Source organism: Ambystoma mexicanum, unplaced genomic scaffold (assembly GCF_040938575.1).
Source record: "Ambystoma mexicanum isolate Mex_15411 unplaced genomic scaffold, UKY_AmexF1_1 Mex_scaf133, whole genome shotgun sequence".
In the NCBI taxonomy this organism is placed as follows: domain Eukaryota; kingdom Metazoa; phylum Chordata; class Amphibia; order Caudata; family Ambystomatidae; genus Ambystoma; species Ambystoma mexicanum.
The window spans coordinates 59,398-71,934 of record NW_027182362.1 but is presented as its reverse complement, the minus strand read 5'-3'; the positions used below and the strand labels follow the sequence as shown (position 1 = coordinate 71,934).

The 12,537-nt window shown below is 47.3% G+C and overlaps 7 non-coding genes across 7 annotated transcripts; all 7 read right to left on the bottom strand.

Moving 5' to 3' along the window:
- Positions 1–2,368: 2,368 nt before the first annotated feature.
- TRNAV-UAC (transfer RNA valine (anticodon UAC)) lies at positions 2,369–2,441 on the bottom strand. The gene has a single exon. It is a non-coding gene; the product is annotated as a tRNA-Val (tRNA).
- Positions 2,442–2,855: 414 nt separating this feature from the next.
- TRNAP-CGG (transfer RNA proline (anticodon CGG)) lies at positions 2,856–2,927 on the bottom strand. The gene has a single exon. It is a non-coding gene; the product is annotated as a tRNA-Pro (tRNA).
- A 2,693-nt stretch (positions 2,928–5,620) lies between these two features.
- Positions 5,621–5,693, bottom strand: TRNAV-UAC (transfer RNA valine (anticodon UAC)). Its single transcript has one exon. It is a non-coding gene; the product is annotated as a tRNA-Val (tRNA).
- A 414-nt stretch (positions 5,694–6,107) lies between these two features.
- On the bottom strand, positions 6,108–6,179 carry TRNAP-CGG (transfer RNA proline (anticodon CGG)). The gene has a single exon. It is a non-coding gene; the product is annotated as a tRNA-Pro (tRNA).
- Positions 6,180–8,914: 2,735 nt separating this feature from the next.
- On the bottom strand, positions 8,915–8,987 carry TRNAV-UAC (transfer RNA valine (anticodon UAC)). Its single transcript has one exon. It is a non-coding gene; the product is annotated as a tRNA-Val (tRNA).
- Positions 8,988–9,401: 414 nt separating this feature from the next.
- Positions 9,402–9,473, bottom strand: TRNAP-CGG (transfer RNA proline (anticodon CGG)). Its single transcript has one exon. It is a non-coding gene; the product is annotated as a tRNA-Pro (tRNA).
- Positions 9,474–12,190: 2,717 nt separating this feature from the next.
- On the bottom strand, positions 12,191–12,263 carry TRNAV-UAC (transfer RNA valine (anticodon UAC)). The gene has a single exon. It is a non-coding gene; the product is annotated as a tRNA-Val (tRNA).
- Between the last annotated feature and the right edge of the window lie 274 nt (positions 12,264–12,537).

The following is a 12,537-nucleotide window of genomic DNA, read 5'->3' as shown; positions in this document are numbered from 1 at the left end:
CCTTCCTTCCTTCCTTCCTTCCTTCCTTCCTTCCTTCCTTCCTTCCTTCCTTCCTCTTATGCTGTTTATGTAATAAGAGGGGACGATACACAGAAGAGAGAGAGTGGCCCAACACACTAGACTAGCAGTCTTCTGATCAATCTGCAGCTGGCAAGGTGGGGGAGAGACTTTATTTTGCACCTGCTGGGATATGCATTGGCAGAAGCTCTGAGGGCTGGGCCTTTCCTTTTGCCTGTAAAAACAAAAAGCAGCCCTCCTCCCTCCAGCCCTGAGAGCATGGGCGTGACACTGGCAAAAGCAGCATCTCCCCTTTGGTAAAGATGACCATTGCACAGCTGCTCACTCAGAGCTCGATCGTGCTCGATCAGGCGAGATATATATTTAGGTCACCAGCAAAGTCTGTTCTCTTTTCTTGCGTAGGGTGAGCATTCACAGAGCCCAGCTTCGTTGACAAGAGTGCAAAAGGTGTATACTAAAAGCTTTCTGCTTTACTTGAGCGCCATGGCCGTTATTATATTTTGGCTGCTCCAAGCAATCTCTGTCCAGCCTATGCAAATTTCCAGCTCAAATTTTCCCAGCACTCAAAAAGTCCCTCCTCCCGCCAGCTATGCTTTCAGGAAGTTCAGCAGAAGCAGTCCAACTTCTGTTCCCAGTTCAGAGGAAAAGCTTTCTCGGGCCAGAGAAAGCCAGGGAATCACTGTACCGGCAAGTGCATTTCTTACAACTGGTAATCCCTCAGAACACAGAAATGAAGAAGCTGTATATGAAAATGTGATATTTCTTTGGTACACTAACCTATGTAACTAATATGCACCATTTCAGAGGACGGAGCGGACCCAACTGTGATCCCAGAGACCCAAATACCCAGCAGTAGGGAAAAGAAATCCTCTCTGTGCTCTGCAACATTACATACACAAAATGAAGGCGCGTGCATTTTATTATTGGCCCCATATACACAATACATGTGAGGATGCTTGCCTTCCCAGTGTATTTCTCAAGCTCTTGAGAGCATATGCTATTTCCATGGGAACGCAAATAAGTTCATACTTTACATTTGTGTGTGACAAAAGGGGAAAAAAACGATTTTGTGTAAAATGCCAGCAGAGAGTGTTTCTGCCCGGTCTTGAACGTGCTAACCACTACACTACAGAAGCAACTGCTTGCATCCCTTTGTAGGGACTGGGAGAACAGGTGCAAAGGGCTTTGCAAGTGGACCTGCTTAAAGACTAATCAAATGCCTTGCGCCTGAAGCTCACACAATCCAGCCTAAAACATACGTCCTATCAAGCATGCGCACATATACAAGTATGCCTGTTGAGGGTCTATGCAGCGTACAGAGGGAAGGACATATTTCCACTTTGAGATCGGACGGCCAAAACTCACAAGCAAATCAAGGAATGTTACTGAGAGCTAACAGAGAACACAAAGTGCTTGTCGCAAGGACATGGCAGGCAAAGAGGTTCAGGAAGTGAATTGTTCATCGACTACTGCTTACCGAGAAAGCCAGAGAGTCTGTCCAATGAAAATAACATTGGAAAAAAAAAAAGGAGCTCAAGTTACCCACCTTGATCGGGCTCCTCCGGACCTCTCGCACCCAAAGCGAGAATCATACCCCTAGACCAACGAGCCACGGTCCTGTGATCATCTGACGGAATTGTACTCAGCGTTTCCACCCCCCTTAGGCTTCGAGGCCAAGAATGCCTATTCCTGAAGTTTGTTCCTGCCGCTGAAAGCCTTGTCGGTGTATGAGCCAAATGAATGCCCCAGTCGGCACGCTCTGACTGTCTTCATAGCTCTTCTTCTCGTCCTGAAGGTGTTGGCACATTGACATCAGGATCAATGAAGCTGGTGGCACACCCTCCCTTCCATTCGCCCGTGAAGGGTACGTATAAAAGAGCTGTTGATGCACAGAAGAAGAAATCTAGCACAACACCAACGCGGTCTGCTGATCAATTGAAAGTGGACAAAGTGAGCGAGTGAGAGCCTTCATTTTGCACCGGATCTGCATTGGCAGAAGCTCTGAGGGCTAGGAATTTTCTTTTGCCCTTGAAAAAAAGAAAAATCCAATATCACATCTGCCTGGGTGCATGAACATTGCTCAGGGAAAAGCAGCGCCACCCTTCTGTAAGAAATAGCATTGCACAACTGCTCCCTCAGCTTTCCATCCAACTATACATAAGCACGCACATATGCAGGCATGCAATTTTAATTCATCACATATTCGGAGCAAATGTGAGTGCGCTCGTCTACTCAGAATTTATTTCAAAGCGTGTCAGAGGAACTGCTTCTTCCGTTGCAACTGCAAATAAGTTCATGGCTTGAGCTTCGAGATGGTGGAACATGAAAAGTGTAAAATGCCACCCTCTGCTGTTTCTGCCCGGTCTCGAACCAGGGACCTTTCGCGTGTAAGGCGAACGTGATAACCACTACACTACAGAAACTGCTGCATGCTATGCCCTCTGGCGGTTGAGAGAATAGGGTCAAGTAACAGTGCAATTGTCTCTGTTTGAACACTTATCAAATGCCTCACGCCCAAAGCTTTACAAATGCAGCTCATCACACACACGGCGTTACAAGCATGAACACTCAGACAAGTGTGCCAGCTGAGAGGCCGTGCAGTCTGAAGATGTAAGGGCCTCTTTAGGCATTGGTATGGGACAGCCATGAATTAACAAACAAATCCAGAAAGGTGACTGAGAGCTACTTGGGACTCCTTAATGCATGGCGCAATGAGGCGGTCCGCAAAGAGGCTTAGGAAGCCCAATGTTCATCGACCATTGTCCATCCATCAGTCCAGAGTCTATAGAATTGAAAAACACATGTGTAAAAAAGTATCGGGCCAGGCACCAATCAATGGGCTCGTCCGGGATTTGAACCCGGGACCTCTCGCACCCGAAGCGAGAATCATACCCCTAGACCAACGAGCCTACACTTGCAGAGTAGTCTAGACAATATGTAGGGATTTGACTTGGCAGTTGTACCTCTTGAGGATTGTAGCACAAGAGTATCTCTTCCTAACGTTTGCTCCTAAAGCCCGTCCTCGTCCCTAAATGATGCAAAGGCTGAGCGTCTTCACAGGTCTACTCCTCATCCCGAAGGTTGGTGGACCATTGACATCAGGGTGAAAGGTGCTTGCGATAGACTGTTCCTTCCTTCCTTCCTTCCTTCCTTCCTTCCTTCCTTCCTTCCTTCCTTCCTTCCTTCCTTCCTTCCTTCCTTCCTTCCTTCCTTCCTTCCTTCCTTCCTTCCTTCCTTCCTTCCTTCCTTCCTTCCTTCCTTCCTTCCTTCCTTCCTTCCTTCCTTCCTCTTATGCTGTTTATGTAATAAGAGGGGACGATACACAGAAGAGAGAGCGTGGCCCAACACACTAGACTAGCAGTCTTCTGATCAATCTGCAGCTGGCAAGGTGGGGGAGAGACTTTATTTTGCACCTGCTGGGATATGCATTGGCAGAAGCTCTGAGGGCTGGGCCTTTCCTTTTGCCTGTAAAAACAAAAAGCAGCCCTCCTCCCTCCAGCCCTGAGAGCATGGGCGTGACACTGGCAAAAGCAGCATCTCCCCTTTGGTAAAGATGACCATTGCACAGCTGCTCACTCAGAGCTCGATCGTGCTCGATCAGGCAAGATATATATTTAGGTCACCAGCAAAGTCTGTTCTCTTTTCTTGCGTAGGGTGAGCATTCACAGAGCCCAGCTTCGTTGACAAGAGTGCAAAAGGTGTATACTAAAAGCTTTCTGCTTTACTTGAGCGCCATGGCCGTTATTATATTTTGGCTGCTCCAAGCAATCTCTGTCCAGCCTATGCAAATTTCCAGCTCAAATTTTCCCAGCACTCAAAAAGTCCCTCCTCCCGCCAGCTATGCTTTCAGGAAGTTCAGCAGAAGCAGTCCAACTTCTGTTCCCAGTTCAGAGGAAAAGCTTTCTCGGGCCAGAGAAAGCCAGGGAATCACTGTACCGGCAAGTGCATTTCTTACAACTGGTAATCCCTCAGAACACAGAAATGAAGAAGCTGTATATGAAAATGTGATATTTCTTTGGTACACTAACCTATGTAACTAATATGCACCATTTCAGAGGACGGAGCGGACCCAACTGTGATCCCAGAGACCCAAATACCCAGCAGTAGGGAAAAGAAATCCTCTCTGTGCTCTGCAACATTACATACACAAAATGAAGGCGCGTGCATTTTATTATTGGCCCCATATACACAATACATGTGAGGATGCTTGCCTTCCCAGTGTATTTCTCAAGCTCTTGAGAGCATATGCTATTTCCATGGGAACGCAAATAAGTTCATACTTTACATTTGTGTGTGACAAAAGGGGAAAAAAACGATTTTGTGTAAAATGCCAGCAGAGAGTGTTTCTGCCCGGTCTCGAACGTGCTAACCACTACACTACAGAAACAACTGCTTGCATCCCTTTGTAGGGACTGGGAGAACAGGTGCAAAGGGCTTTGCAAGTGGACCTGCTTAAAGACTAATCAAATGCCTTGCGCCTGAAGCTCACACAATCCAGCCTAAAACATACGTCCTATCAAGCATGCGCACATATACAAGTATGCCTGTTGAGGGTCTATGCAGCGTACAGAGGGAAGGACATATTTCCACTTTGAGATCGGACGGCCAAAACTCACAAGCAAATCAAGGAATGTTACTGAGAGCTAACAGAGAACACAAAGTGCTTGTCGCAAGGACATGGCAGGCAAAGAGGTTCAGGAAGTGAATTGTTCATCGACTACTGCTTACCGAGAAAGCCAGAGAGTCTGTCCAATGAAAATAACATTGGAAAAAAAAAAAAGGAGCTCAAGTTACCCACCTTGATCGGGCTCCTCCGGACCTCTCGCACCCAAAGCGAGAATCATACCCCTAGACCAACGAGCCACGGTCCTGTGATCATCTGACGGAATTGTACTCAGCGTTTCCACCCCCCTTAGGCTTCGAGGCCAAGAATGCCTATTCCTGAAGTTTGTTCCTGCCGCTGAAAGCCTTGTCGGTGTATGAGCCAAATGAATGCCCCAGTCGGCACGCTCTGACTGTCTTCATAGCTCTTCTTCTCGTCCTGAAGGTGTTGGCACATTGACATCAGGATCAATGAAGCTGGTGGCACACCCTCCCTTCCATTCGCCCGTGAAGGGTACGTATAAAAGAGCTGTTGATGCACAGAAGAAGAAATCTAGCACAACACCAACGCGGTCTGCTGATCAATTGAAAGTGGACAAAGTGAGCGAGTGAGAGCCTTCATTTTGCACCGGATCTGCATTGGCAGAAGCTCTGAGGGCTAGGAATTTTCTTTTGCCCTTGAAAAAAAGAAAAATCCAATATCACATCTGCCTGGGTGCATGAACATTGCTCAGGGAAAAGCAGCGCCACCCTTCTGTAAGAAATAGCATTGCACAACTGCTCCCTCAGCTTTCCATCCAACTATACATAAGCACGCACATATGCAGGCATGCAATTTTAATTCATCACATATTCGGAGCAAATGTGAGTGCGCTCGTCTACTCAGAATTTATTTCAAAGCGTGTCAGAGGAACTGCTTCTTCCGTTGCAACTGCAAATAAGTTCATGGCTTGAGCTTCGAGATGGTGGAACATGAAAAGTGTAAAATGCCACCCTCTGCTGTTTCTGCCCGGTCTCGAACCAGGGACCTTTCGCGTGTAAGGCGAACGTGATAACCACTACACTACAGAAACTGCTGCATGCTATGCCCTCTGGCGGTTGAGAGAATAGGGTCAAGTAACAGTGCAATTGTCTCTGTTTGAACACTTATCAAATGCCTCACGCCCAAAGCTTTACAAATGCAGCTCATCACACACACGGCGTTACAAGCATGAACACTCAGACAAGTGTGCCAGCTGAGAGGCCGTGCAGTCTGAAGATGTAAGGGCCTCTTTAGGCATTGGTATGGGACAGCCATGAATTAACAAACAAATCCAGAAAGGTGACTGAGAGCTACTTGGGACTCCTTAATGCATGGCGCAATGAGGCGGTCCGCAAAGAGGCTTAGGAAGCCCAATGTTCATCGACCATTGTCCATCCATCAGTCCAGAGTCTATAGAATTGAAAAACACATGTGTAAAAAAGTATCGGGCCAGGCACCAATCAATGGGCTCGTCCGGGATTTGAACCCGGGACCTCTCGCACCCGAAGCGAGAATCATACCCCTAGACCAACGAGCCTACACTTGCAGAGTAGTCTAGACAATATGTAGGGATTTGACTTGGCAGTTGTACCTCTTGAGGATTGTAGCACAAGAGTATCTCTTCCTAACGTTTGCTCCTAAAGCCCGTCCTCGTCCCTAAATGATGCAAAGGCTGAGCGTCTTCACAGGTCTACTCCTCATCCCGAAGGTTGGTGGACCATTGACATCAGGGTGAAAGGTGCTTGCGATACACTGTTCCTTCCTTCCTTCCTTCCTTCCTTCCTTCCTTCCTTCCTTCCTTCCTTCCTTCCTTCCTTCCTTCCTTCCTTCCTTCCTTCCTTCCTTCCTTCCTTCCTTCCTTCCTTCCTTCCTTCCTTCCTTCCTTCCTTCCTTCCTTCCTTCCTTCCTTCCTTCCTTCCTTCCTTCCTTCCTTCCTTCCTTCCTTCCTTCCTTCCTTCCTCTTATGCTGTTTATGTAATAAGAGGGGACGATACACAGAAGAGAGAGAGTGGCCCAACACACTAGACTAGCAGTCTTCTGATCAATCTGCAGCTGGCAAGGTGGGGGAGAGACTTTATTTTGCACCTGCTGGGATATGCATTGGCAGAAGCTCTGAGGGCTGGGCCTTTCCTTTTGCCTGTAAAAACAAAAAGCAGCCCTCCTCCCTCCAGCCCTGAGAGCTTGGGCGTGACACTGGCAAAAGCAGCATCTCCCCTTTGGTAAAGATGACCATTGCACAGCTGCTCACTCAGAGCTCGATCGTGCTCGATCAGGCGAGATATATTTAGGTCACCAGCAAAGTCTGTTCTCTTTTCTTGCGTAGGGTGAGCATTCACAGAGCCCAGCTTCGTTGACAAGAGTGCAAAAGGTGTATACTAAAAGCTTTCTGCTTTACTTGAGCGCCATGGCCGTTATTATATTTTGGCTGCTCCAAGCAATCTCTGTCCAGCCTATGCAAATTTCCAGCTCAAATTTTCCCAGCACTCAAAAAGTCCCTCCTCCCGCCAGCTATGCTTTCAGGAAGTTCAGCAGAAGCAGTCCAACTTCTGTTCCCAGTTCAGAGGAAAAGCTTTCTCGGGCCAGAGAAAGCCAGGGAATCACTGTACCGGCAAGTGCATTTCTTACAACTGGTAATCCCTCAGAACACAGAAATGAAGAAGCTGTATATGAAAATGTGATATTTCTTTGGTACACTAACCTATGTAACTAATATGCACCATTTCAGAGGACGGAGCGGACCCAACTGTGATCCCAGAGACCCAAATACCCAGCAGTAGGGAAAAGAAATCCTCTCTGTGCTCTGCAACATTACATACACAAAATGAAGGCGCGTGCATTTTATTATTGGCCCCATATACACAATACATGTGAGGATGCTTGCCTTCCCAGTGTATTTCTCAAGCTCTTGAGAGCATATGCTATTTCCATGGGAACGCAAATAAGTTCATACTTTACATTTGTGTGTGACAAAAGGGGAAAAAAACGATTTTGTGTAAAATGCCAGCAGAGAGTGTTTCTGCCCGGTCTCGAACGTGCTAACCACTACACTACAGAAACAACTGCTTGCATCCCTTTGTAGGGACTGGGAGAACAGGTGCAAAGGGCTTTGCAAGTGGACCTGCTTAAAGACTAATCAAATGCCTTGCGCCTGAAGCTCACACAATCCAGCCTAAAACATACGTCCTATCAAGCATGCGCACATATACAAGTATGCCTGTTGAGGGTCTATGCAGCGTACAGAGGGAAGGACATATTTCCACTTTGAGATCGGACGGCCAAAACTCACAAGCAAATCAAGGAATGTTACTGAGAGCTAACAGAGAACACAAAGTGCTTGTCGCAAGGACATGGCAGGCAAAGAGGTTCAGGAAGTGAATTGTTCATCGACTACTGCTTACCGAGAAAGCCAGAGAGTCTGTCCAATGAAAATAACATTGGAAAAAAAAAAAAGGAGCTCAAGTTACCCACCTTGATCGGGCTCCTCCGGACCTCTCGCACCCAAAGCGAGAATCATACCCCTAGACCAACGAGCCACGGTCCTGTGATCATCTGATGGAATTGTACTCAGCGTTTCCACCCCCCTTAGGCTTCGAGGCCAAGAATGCCTATTCCTGAAGTTTGTTCCTGCCGCTGAAAGCCTTGTCGGTGTATGAGCCAAATGAATGCCCCAGTCGGCACGCTCTGACTGTCTTCATAGCTCTTCTTCTCGTCCTGAAGGTGTTGGCACATTGACATCAGGATCAATGAAGCTGGTGGCACACCCTCCCTTCCATTCGCCCGTGAAGGGTACGTATAAAAGAGCTGTTGATGCACAGAAGAAGAAATCTAGCACAACACCAACGCGGTCTGCTGATCAATTGAAAGTGGACAAAGTGAGCGAGTGAGAGCCTTCATTTTGCACCGGATCTGCATTGGCAGAAGCTCTGAGGGCTAGGAATTTTCTTTTGCCCTTGAAAAAAAGAAAAATCCAATATCACATCTGCCTGGGTGCATGAACATTGCTCAGGGAAAAGCAGCGCCACCCTTCTGTAAGAAATAGCATTGCACAACTGCTCCCTCAGCTTTCCATCCAACTATACATAAGCACGCACATATGCAGGCATGCAATTTTAATTCATCACATATTCGGAGCAAATGTGAGTGCGCTCGTCTACTCAGAATTTATTTCAAAGCGTGTCAGAGGAACTGCTTCTTCCGTTGCAACTGCAAATAAGTTCATGGCTTGAGCTTCGAGATGGTGGAACATGAAAAGTGTAAAATGCCACCCTCTGCTGTTTCTGCCCGGTCTCGAACCAGGGACCTTTCGCGTGTAAGGCGAACGTGATAACCACTACACTACAGAAACTGCTGCATGCTATGCCCTCTGGCGGTTGAGAGAATAGGGTCAAGTAACAGTGCAATTGTCTCTGTTTGAACACTTATCAAATGCCTCACGCCCAAAGCTTTACAAATGCAGCTCATCACACACACGGCGTTACAAGCATGAACACTCAGACAAGTGTGCCAGCTGAGAGGCCGTGCAGTCTGAAGATGTAAGGGCCTCTTTAGGCATTGGTATGGGACAGCCATGAATTAACAAACAAATCCAGAAAGGTGACTGAGAGCTACTTGGGACTCCTTAATGCATGGCGCAATGAGGCGGTCCGCAAAGAGGCTTAGGAAGCCCAATGTTCATCGACCATTGTCCATCCATCAGTCCAGAGTCTATAGAATTGAAAAACACATGTGTAAAAAAGTATTGGGCCAGGCACCAATCAATGGGCTCGTCCGGGATTTGAACCCGGGACCTCTCGCACCCGAAGCGAGAATCATACCCCTAGACCAACGAGCCTACACTTGCAGAGTAGTCTAGACAATATGTAGGGATTTGACTTGGCAGTTGTACCTCTTGAGGATTGTAGCACAAGAGTATCTCTTCCTAACATTTGCTCCTAAAGCCCGTCCTCGTCCCTAAATGATGCAAAGGCTGAGCGTCTTCACAGGTCTACTCCTCATCCCGAAGGTTGGTGGACCATTGACATCAGGGTGAAAGGTGCTTGCGATACACCCTTCCTTCCTTCCTTCCTTCCTTCCTTCCTTCCTTCCTTCCTTCCTTCCTTCCTTCCTTCCTTCCTTCCTTCCTTCCTTCCTTCCTTCCTTCCTTCCTTCCTTCCTTCCTTCCTTCCTTCCTTCCTTCCTTCCTTCCTTCCTTCCTTCCTTCCTTCCTTCCTTCCTTCCTTCCTTCCTTCCTTCCTCTTATGCTGTTTATGTAATAAGAGGGGACGATACACAGAAGAGAGAGAGTGGCCCAACACACTAGACTAGCAGTCTTCTGATCAATCTGCAGCTGGCAAGGTGGGGGAGAGACTTTATTTTGCACCTGCTGGGATATGCATTGGCAGAAGCTCTGAGGGCTGGGCCTTTCCTTTTGCCTGTAAAAACAAAAAGCAGCCCTCCTCCCTCCAGCCCTGAGAGCATGGGCGTGACACTGGCAAAAGCAGCATCTCCCCTTTGGTAAAGATGACCATTGCACAGCTGCTCACTCAGAGCTCGATCGTGCTCGATCAGGCGAGATATATATTTAGGTCACCAGCAAAGTCTGTTCTCTTTTCTTGCGTAGGGTGAGCATTCACAGAGCCCAGCTTGGTTGACAAGAGTGCAAAAGGTGTATACTAAAAGCTTTCTGCTTTACTTGAGCGCCATGGCCGTTATTATATTTTGGCTGCTCCAAGCAATCTCTGTCCAGCCTATGCAAATTTCCAGCTCAAATTTTCCCAGCACTCAAAAAGTCCCTCCTCCCGCCAGCTATGCTTTCAGGAAGTTCAGCAGAAGCAGTCCAACTTCTGTTCCCAGTTCAGAGGAAAAGCTTTCTCGGGCCAGAGAAAGCCAGGGAATCACTGTACCGGCAAGTGCATTTCTTACAACTGGTAATCCCTCAGAACACAGAAATGAAGAAGCTGTATATGAAAATGTGATATTTCTTTGGTACACTAACCTATGTAACTAATATGCACCATTTCAGAGGACGGAGCGGACCCAACTGTGATCCCAGAGACCCAAATACCCAGCAGTAGGGAAAAGAAATCCTCTCTGTGCTCTGCAACATTACATACACAAAATGAAGGCGCGTGCATTTTATTATTGGCCCCATATACACAATACATGTGAGGATGCTTGCCTTCCCAGTGTATTTCTCAAGCTCTTGAGAGCATATGCTATTTCCATGGGAACGCAAATAAGTTCATACTTTACATTTGTGTGTGACAAAAGGGGAAAAAAACGATTTTGTGTAAAATGCCAGCAGAGAGTGTTTCTGCCCGGTCTCGAACGTGCTAACCACTACACTACAGAAACAACTGCTTGCATCCCTTTGTAGGGACTGGGAGAACAGGTGCAAAGGGCTTTGCAAGTGGACCTGCTTAAAGACTAATCAAATGCCTTGCGCCTGAAGCTCACACAATCCAGCCTAAAACATACGTCCTATCAAGCATGCGCACATATACAAGTATGCCTGTTGAGGGTCTATGCAGCGTACAGAGGGAAGGACATATTTCCACTTTGAGATCGGACGGCCAAAACTCACAAGCAAATCAAGGAATGTTACTGAGAGCTAACAGAGAACACAAAGTGCTTGTCGCAAGGACATGGCAGGCAAAGAGGTTCAGGAAGTGAATTGTTCATCGACTACTGCTTACCGAGAAAGCCAGAGAGTCTGTCCAATGAAAATAACATTGGAAAAAAAAAAAAGGAGCTCAAGTTACCCACCTTGATCGGGCTCCTCCGGACCTCTCGCACCCAAAGCGAGAATCATACCCCTAGACCAACGAGCCACGGTCCTGTGATCATCTGACGGAATTGTACTCAGCGTTTCCACCCCCCTTAGGCTTCGAGGCCAAGAATGCCTATTCCTGAAGTTTGTTCCTGCCGCTGAAAGCCTTGTCGGTGTATGAGCCAAATGAATGCCCCAGTCGGCACGCTCTGACTGTCTTCATAGCTCTTCTTCTCGTCCTGAAGGTGTTGGCACATTGACATCAGGATCAATGAAGCTGGTGGCACACCCTCCCTTCCATTCGCCCGTGAAGGGTACGTATAAAAGAGCTGTTGATGCACAGAAGAAGAAATCTAGCACAACACCAACGCGGTCTGCTGATCAATTGAAAGTGGACAAAGTGAGCGAGTGAGAGCCTTCATTTTGCACCGGATCTGCATTGGCAGAAGCTCTGAGGGCTAGGAATTTTCTTTTGCCCTTGAAAAAAAGAAAAATCCAATATCACATCTGCCTGGGTGCATGAACATTGCTCAGGGAAAAGCAGCGCCACCCTTCTGTAAGAAATAGCATTGCACAACTGCTCCCTCAGCTTTCCATCCAACTATACATAAGCACGCACATATGCAGGCATGCAATTTTAATTCATCACATATTCGGAGCAAATGTGAGTGCGCTCGTCTACTCAGAATTTATTTCAAAGCGTGTCAGAGGAACTGCTTCTTCCGTTGCAACTGCAAATAAGTTCATGGCTTGAGCTTCGAGATGGTGGAACATGAAAAGTGTAAAATGCCACCCTCTGCTGTTTCTGCCCGGTCTCGAACCAGGGACCTTTCGCGTGTAAGGCGAACGTGATAACCACTACACTACAGAAACTGCTGCATGCTATGCCCTCTGGCGGTTGAGAGAATAGGGTCAAGTAACAGTGCAATTGTCTCTGTTTGAACACTTATCAAATGCCTCACGCCCAAAGCTTTACAAATGCAGCTCATCACACACACGGCGTTACAAGCATGAACACTCAGACAAGTGTGCCAGCTGAGAGGCCGTGCAGTCTGAAGATGTAAGGGCCTCTTTAGGCATTGGTATGGGACAGCCATGAATTAACAAACAAATCCAGAAAGGTGACTGAGAGCTACTTGGGACTCCT